Source organism: Eleutherodactylus coqui, chromosome 2 (assembly GCF_035609145.1).
Source record: "Eleutherodactylus coqui strain aEleCoq1 chromosome 2, aEleCoq1.hap1, whole genome shotgun sequence".
NCBI classification, from domain to species: Eukaryota; Metazoa; Chordata; class Amphibia; order Anura; family Eleutherodactylidae; genus Eleutherodactylus; species Eleutherodactylus coqui.
Window position 1 is genome coordinate 213,662,353 of NC_089838.1, and position 7,728 is coordinate 213,670,080.

A 7,728-nucleotide genomic window follows, 5' to 3' on the forward strand; every position below is an offset into this window, starting at 1 on the left:
GTGTGTGAACAGAGGCATAAACAGGAAACGTAACTGACGTAAGGGTAGGCAGTATAAATTTCAGTATGAGAGTCAGGTAAGAGGTCAGACGTGCGCACTGGTCCTTTAAGTATGGGTGGGTATGTGCATGTGCTGTATGGATAGTTGCAAAGGAATAAGAACTAAGAAGGAGGCGAGGTCTGCCGCATGGGAGAGAGAAGTGTGAATGGGGGCCAACTGCGGCAGCTGCAATAGGAGCTCATGAGCAAAGATGATGGCCGTGACAAATATGTCGAAGAGAATTAGTTTTTTCCGTGGAGTATGGGGCTCAACTGGAATTCTCTTTATTTATTTAGCACATTTTTTTCCTTTTTATAAAGTGCTGATGGGTTCACTTTTAACCCTTTCCAATCCACTGTCTGACCTCTAAAGACATTATGATTTAAGGCTGTACTGCTCCGTTGTTGGAAGACGTCGGTGGGGTTCTCTTACTGTATATTGCCAGCCTCTCTGCTGTCGGAGCCTATCCAACATGTCACCTCAGGCAGTACTGGCTTTAGCCAGCAGATAGCGCGGTTGTATAAAGGCAGAAAAAGAATAAGCCCCCTAGGAAAACCAGGATACAAATTGGATTGGAAAGGGTTAATTGTAATGTCAAATATAATGAAACAGGTCTAATATTACAGTGAGTGCCAGGATTTCCCATCCTCTAGAAATAACTCATTGTTTCACGTATTGAAACAATCCCTTATGATAGATTACATACCGGCAGGAGCCACTAGACATAGAGCTTCAGGTACAGAAAAGATATAACTAAATGGAGGAAGATTGAGATGTTAGTAGATAAATGGTTCTAAAGCAAATTCATTAATCAAGGAACTGTTCATACCGGTAAATCTAGCAATGCTGCCAAAAATAATGACAATCGACTTAGCACTATGATGAATAGCGCATGTGACTGTGCCTCTTGGTTATTATTGTCTATCTAGTTGATTGTATCAACACATCACAATAGTGGATGTTGATATTGGACGAGCTGTATGGTTTTAATACAATAAGTGCTGCTGTATAAGTGCTCTGCAGTAAGCTTCATTTAAACAAATGTGTGATTAGGTTTATTTTGGAACTGCATCTTAAAATGTCCCTCTAGTTTTACTTTCCCATCCAATAACCTGGTCCGATGATCAGCCACCGCCCAGTGCGCAGTTGTGTTTCTCCATGGCTGCTTGAATACCGGTTGAGTAACATTAGATTCACACAGTAAGGTGTTTTAACAGAATTAACTTTTGTCATCTATCCATAAGATAGGTGATACAATTTTGATCAGTGAGGGGTTTCACCACTGAGGCTCCCATCAATACTGAGAACTGGGGACCCATGTCCTCTTCTACTTCTCACTGGATCACTGCACCCTTTGCAGTAAGGAGGAGATTGAATGGAACAGCATTGGTGCATACTCAGCACAGCTCCATTCACTTACAACGGGACTCTTGCAGATAGCTAACCTCTTGTACCTGGCTATTTCCTTTGAGACATGGGACTCCCATTGGGATTGGTTCCGGTCTCAACACTGAGACTCCTACTAGAGATGAGCGAGCACCCAAATGTTCGAGTCCATGTTATTCGAGTCGAGCTTTTCGTAAAATTCGAGAGCTCTACTAGAGTAACGAACCCTATTGACTACAGTGGGAGACTCGAGCATTTTTGTATGTGGGACGCCGGGTGCCGAGCTTTTTTTTTTTTCCTAGGTTCGTCCGTCTCTCTCTCTCTCTCTTTCTCTCTCCCCCCTGCCTGCCAGACAAAAAAATTTGCCAATGATGCGCGCTGCGTTGCGGCAGGGAGGGGCCAAAACAGGCACGTCATAGCGGGGAGGAGCCAAAAACTGGGGCGGGATCGAACACGGCTTGATGCTCGTTCGAGTAACGAGCACCATCAAGTATGCTAATACTCGAACGAGCATCAAGCTCAGCAGAGTATGTTCGCTCAACTCTAACCCCTACAGATCAGAATTTTAGCGCCTATCCTATGATCAGTGGGAGTCCTGGTGCTGGCACCCCAGCTAAATGCCAACGCAAAGAAGCTGCAGCACTCATCCAAGTGTTATACGTTTTTTTTGTTGTCATCGTTCTTTGCTGGCTCTTCTCGGCAGCTGGAGATGGATGTATATAAATATGCATGGATGTATATATCTACAGACATCTGTGCATTCGTCTAAAGCTGCTAAGAAGAGCCAACAAGAAATGATGACAGCTGAGGGAGCACAATGCTCGAGTGAGCGCTGCAACTGCTGCATTTCAGTAATCAGTGGGGGTCTCAGCACCCAGACACCACTGATTAAAACTTTTGATATGTCACTCTGACATGTCAGAAGTTTTTTGAAAGTGCAGTTACTCTTTAACCTCTCAGTGACCAAGCCTGTTTGTGCCTTACATTGGGTACAATTAATGTATTGCATAACTTTTATTCATTTTTTTAGGGGATTGTGGAAAAAAAAGAAATTCTGCCATTTGTGTTTTGGATTTCATTTTTACGGCATTCAGTGTGCAAAAGAAACCATGTGATACCATTGATACCATTATTCTCTGAGTCTGCACGATTCAAGCGAAACCACGTATAAAGTTTTTTATGTTTTGCTATTTTTGTACACAAAAAATACTTTTTTTTAAAGATTTGTTTTTGTGTTGCCGCACTGCAAAAGACATCGCATTTTCTATCGAGCTCTATGGGGGCTTGCTTTTTGTGGGATTAATTCCAGTCTGCATTTATTCAACTTTTGGAAACATGCAACATTTTTTTTTTATTCCATTTTTTTCTAGAGGCAAGATTAACAAAATCTACAATTATGGAATGTTTTTTTAAATTTTCAACAGCAATCACAATGCAGTATAAGGCCTCAGTCAGACGGGCGTTTTTTCGCGCGATTTGCGCATGCGCATGCGTCCGGCGATTTTTTAAAACCATTGCTTTGCAATGGTATCGGACACATGAGCACTTTTTATGTGCTCGTCCGATAAATTATAGAACAGAAATCGCAGATCGCACCTATCTGCGATCTGTGATTCCTGTTCTCTTCTCTATATGCGCTCAATGGGGCCGGCGGCAGCAGCGAATTCATGAATGGGTGTGAGTGAGACCTGCCTCTGATTGGCTCAGCGCTGAGCCAATCAGGGGCAGGTCTGACTCACACCCCCTTCACACCCACTGCAGGCCGGCCGCGGGGAACTCCGGCTGCCGGGAGCAGGTGAGTATGTATATTTTTTTTATTTTAACACTTTTCTGGATGAATTGCAGGGAAGGGCTTATATATTTAAGCCCTTCCCGACAATTCATCCCACACTCGCCCGCAGCGCATTGCTTTCAATGGAGGCGGCTGTATTGCCGGCTCCATTGAATGCAATGCGCTGGACAGCTCCGACCCGTTTCTAATGAAACGCAGCTAGGAGCAGATTTTCGGGCGCTTTTGGGCCCTGGTCACGTGATTTGCGGATGCGCATCCGTCATGCGATCCGCAAATCGCGCGAAAAAACGCCCGTGTGACTAAGGCCTAAAGGGCATATGCATAAAACGGCAGCATTTTACACATTTTGCAGCCATACACTCTGCCGACAGAGGCGGCAGAGACCACATACGGATGTGTATGGCACTGCGCATGCCTGCATATCACACGTATACGGACATGCGAAATGTGACTTTTTTTCTTTCAAAATTCCCCGCTCTGAAACAGTTGTAGCATGAAACAAACGTATTTCATATGGTCAGCATTTCATACGCTGCATATACCAGTGTATAGGGCTTACGCAGCGTGGTACCCAGAGAATTAGTGCATGCTGCGATTTATTTCTCTTTGAATCGATACGCAGTGTCTACATGCAGGTGTGCATGGATCACTTTCATTGACTCTATTCATCGTGTATTATGCGTCCATGCAACACACTCGTGATACCCAGTAAAAACACAGTCATAGAGTCCGAAATGATATGTTGAATGAATTGTGCAGGCCTGTACAATTATTTAAATAACAAATTTATATGGGGTTTTGGGGGATTTTTTTGCAACTTTTTCATACTTCTTTATCACTGCATTTTTCTTTCTTTGTCAACGGTGCTGTGAAAGGGTTTTTTTTTAGCAGGATGAGTGGCAATGGCGCCATTTGTTGATCCATGCGATGTTTTGATCACTTTTTATTCCGTTTTTTGCAAGGCAGATGTGCAAAACGAACTATTTTCGCCATGTTTTTGTATTTTTTTTCATGACGTGCACTCTGATGGTTAAATGATGTACTAACTTTTTTCTGGGTAATTGCGAATGCACTAATACTAGAGATGAGCGAGCATGCTCGTCCGAGCATTAGCCTACTCGAGATACTCGTTACTTGAGACAAGTACCACGGGTTGCTCGATAAAAATTTCCCCACATGTTTTCAATGGAGCCGCGGCAAAAGAATTCCCTGCTGCACCTGCCACATCTGTGACAGATGCAGCAGAGGAATTCTAAATCCCTAAGGGGAATAAAGGATTCCCTACCGCAGCTGTCACACATGGCAGCTGCGGTGGAAGATCCTGCTGATGGCACCCCTGAAATGTTTTTCAGGGAAGGGCTTGAAAAACAAAGAAAAGTGTTAAAAAAAAAATACATACTCACTTCCCTTTGGCTGCCGGGCTTAGCCACGTCTTCTCCTGGCTGTCCCTGGATCTGTAGATATCAGCTATTTTAAATTCCTGCCTACTGGTAGCTCTAATTGTGATTGGCTGAGCAGGGAGGCAAGTATTTATATATATATTTTTTACACAATTTTAAATGGCTTTTCAGGGAAGGTCTTATGAAGCCCTTCCCTGAAAAGCCATTGACGGCTGCCGGGGCTCAGCGGCAATTTCTGCCACTGTCCCTGGGTCTGTGGATCTCAGCTATCAGCATCACTTCAGCCAATCACAATCAGAGCTACCAGCAGGCGGGGATTTTAAATCCCAGCCTGCTGATAGCTGAGAACTACAGAGTCGGGGACAGCGGCAGAAGTCGCTGCTGAGCCCCAAGAGGTGAGTATTTTTTCTTTTACACTATTTTAAATGGCTGTTCAGGGAAGGGCTTATGAAACCTTTCTCTGAAAAGCCATTGACGGCTGCCGGGGCTCAGCGGCAACTTCTGCTGCTGTCCCCGGCTCTGTAGATCTCAGCCATCAGCATGCGGGGATTTAAAATCCCCGCCTGCTCGTAGCTCTGATCGTGATTGGCTGAAGCGCTTCAGCGAAGGGAGGTATATATTTTTTTTAACACTTTTCTTTGTTTTTCAGGGAAGGGCTTATATTTAAAGCCCTTCCCTGAAAAACATTTCAGGGCTGCCGGCAGCAGAATCCTCCACCGTAGCTGTCATGTGTGACAGATGTGACAGGTGCAGCAGGGAATTCTTTTTCCTTGCGGGGATGAAGGAAACATCTGCTGCACGCGGCAGATGTGTTCTGCATCCCCGTGAGACATGGCAGCGGTGGAGAGGTCCGTTTTTTATTTATTTATTTTTTTACACTAATATTTTTGTTTTTTGGGGAAGGGCTTATATGTAAAGCTCTTCCCTGAAAAACATTTCAGGGGTGCCGGCAGACTATTGTTTTCAATGACACCGCCGGCAGTAGCCACGGCTCCATTGAAAACAGGTTAGGCAGCTACCGAGCATTAGTCACCCTGAAAAATGCTCGGGTCTCCCATTGACTTCAATGGGGTCCTTTACATGAAATGAGCTCTCGAGCATTACAAAAAGCTTGGCTCGAGTAACAAGCACCCGAACATTTTGGTGCTTGCTCATCTCCAAGTAATACCACATATGTATTTTTTATTTATTTTTTTATATAGTAAAGGGGGAAAGATGGAATTTTGCCATTTTTATTTTTTACTACTTTTTAAACACTAGAGGACTTGATTAGCACCATATTTTATCATTCTTTTAACACACTACTATACTTCAAGCCTCCAGGTGCCAAAGCAAGCTATAAGGACATCGTGATTACCTCTCATTGGTTTGATGGGTGACAGAGGGAGCCAAGGTTGCAACGGACAGGGGTGGAATACCAGGGATCCAAGGTTTTGTTGGTCCCCAGTTTTAGAGCAAGTGCCTGGCTGTCATACAACAGCTGAGCACCCGCTTTCCTTGGCACGGCAGACTTGTGGCGGGCCTCCCCATCGACCTCACTGCAGGGTTACTGCACCCTTTGTAGTGAGCAGGAGTTTGAATGGAGCTCTGGTCATGCAAGCACAGTGACACTCCATTCATATCCAATGAGATTGCTGGGTATTTTTGAGAGCTCCATTGGAATGAAAGGAGAGCTGACCGCGCATGCTCAGCCAATGCTTAATTTATTCTGATGTCATTGTGGGGGAAGAAGAGGCCCTGCAGTCACAGGCAGATGGGGACATAGGAGTCCTGTTCTGGAGATCATCGTGAGTCTTCTTGGTGAGACCACCCATGATCAGCAAGTTATCCCCTTTCTTGTGGATATCCTGTCCTTAGAGGATACCTTGTAATCCTAGTCCAACCTCTTTAACATCAAGATGGAGTGAGTCTAAGAGGTAGAAGGGAGAGATTTGTATTCCCTTTCTGTACTCTAATGCTCTGCTGCTAAACTGCCATTGGTGAAGCTTCTGGAGCATGGAGCTGCAGGACTAGGAAAGTATTAAATAGTGACAGGACTGAATGGCCACTGTCTAAATCCACACAGCAGCAGAGCACTTCATGAGCTAAGATAAGGTCTGGCTGAGCACTGTCTATGTAGACTAGTGACTGACATCTCTTGCAGCTGGTGATCTTTGTGCTCCTCTGTCTCTCTGCCTTGTCATCCTGATTGATGTTCTCAGTCCTGGCTCCTCCATTCAGAACAGTTCTCAGGCTCCCACAGTAACAGCAAACAGTCCACACTTCCTGCAACAAGCTCATGCTGTTGCTGCTATGCTTATGGCTGTCTGTGATTGGTCTACAGCCCAGCGGGAGGGTAAGCAAAGAGGAGAGTGATTGGATGAGTAATCTCTGCCCCTTCCCATCTCCTGTTGCTGCAACTAGGTGTTTGCTCTGTACACATTGGCACCTAGCAGTGCAAATTTTGCAAACATTTTTTTTTAAATAATGGACACTACAAACGGCAGCAAAAACACCCCTTTTTCGTGGACTGTCTGTGAATTCACAGAGCCCCCAAGTGTGTGACTTATATGGTCATGATTTTAATAGACCCTAGTATTCCTTGAAATACAAAGTTAAGTGTGAAAATTCTATTTTTCAATTCACTCAAAAAAATATTTGCTAACAGCAAATGTATTGGTCAAAAACTGCATGGAACCATTCCTCATAGCTGTAGTTTAGCTTTGTACATCATTTGAGTTGTACTGAGCCATAATAAAGTACTCAGACAGGTGAAAATTAGATTGTGACCCACACCAGGAGCAGGGACCGATGTGATTACAATCTGTGTACAGTACTGGGGAATATCTCAGTATTGTCTAAACTATTAAAAATAATTAGTTCTCCATTTTTCAGCCTGTTAATGGCATCCAATTACAAACTGGATTTTATTGACCCCAATGGAGGAGATGATTCTGCAGTAGTCTCCATTTATACAGAACATGTACAACGTACACTTTGTTATAATTGAATACATAGCACACATAATTGTTTAGCTCCAAATTCAGCTCCAGATGGGTTATTATTGGAGCGTATTCTGGTAGGCCAGTTCTACCTTGAAGGATTCTTAATTTTGTGCCACTCTGGTATAGA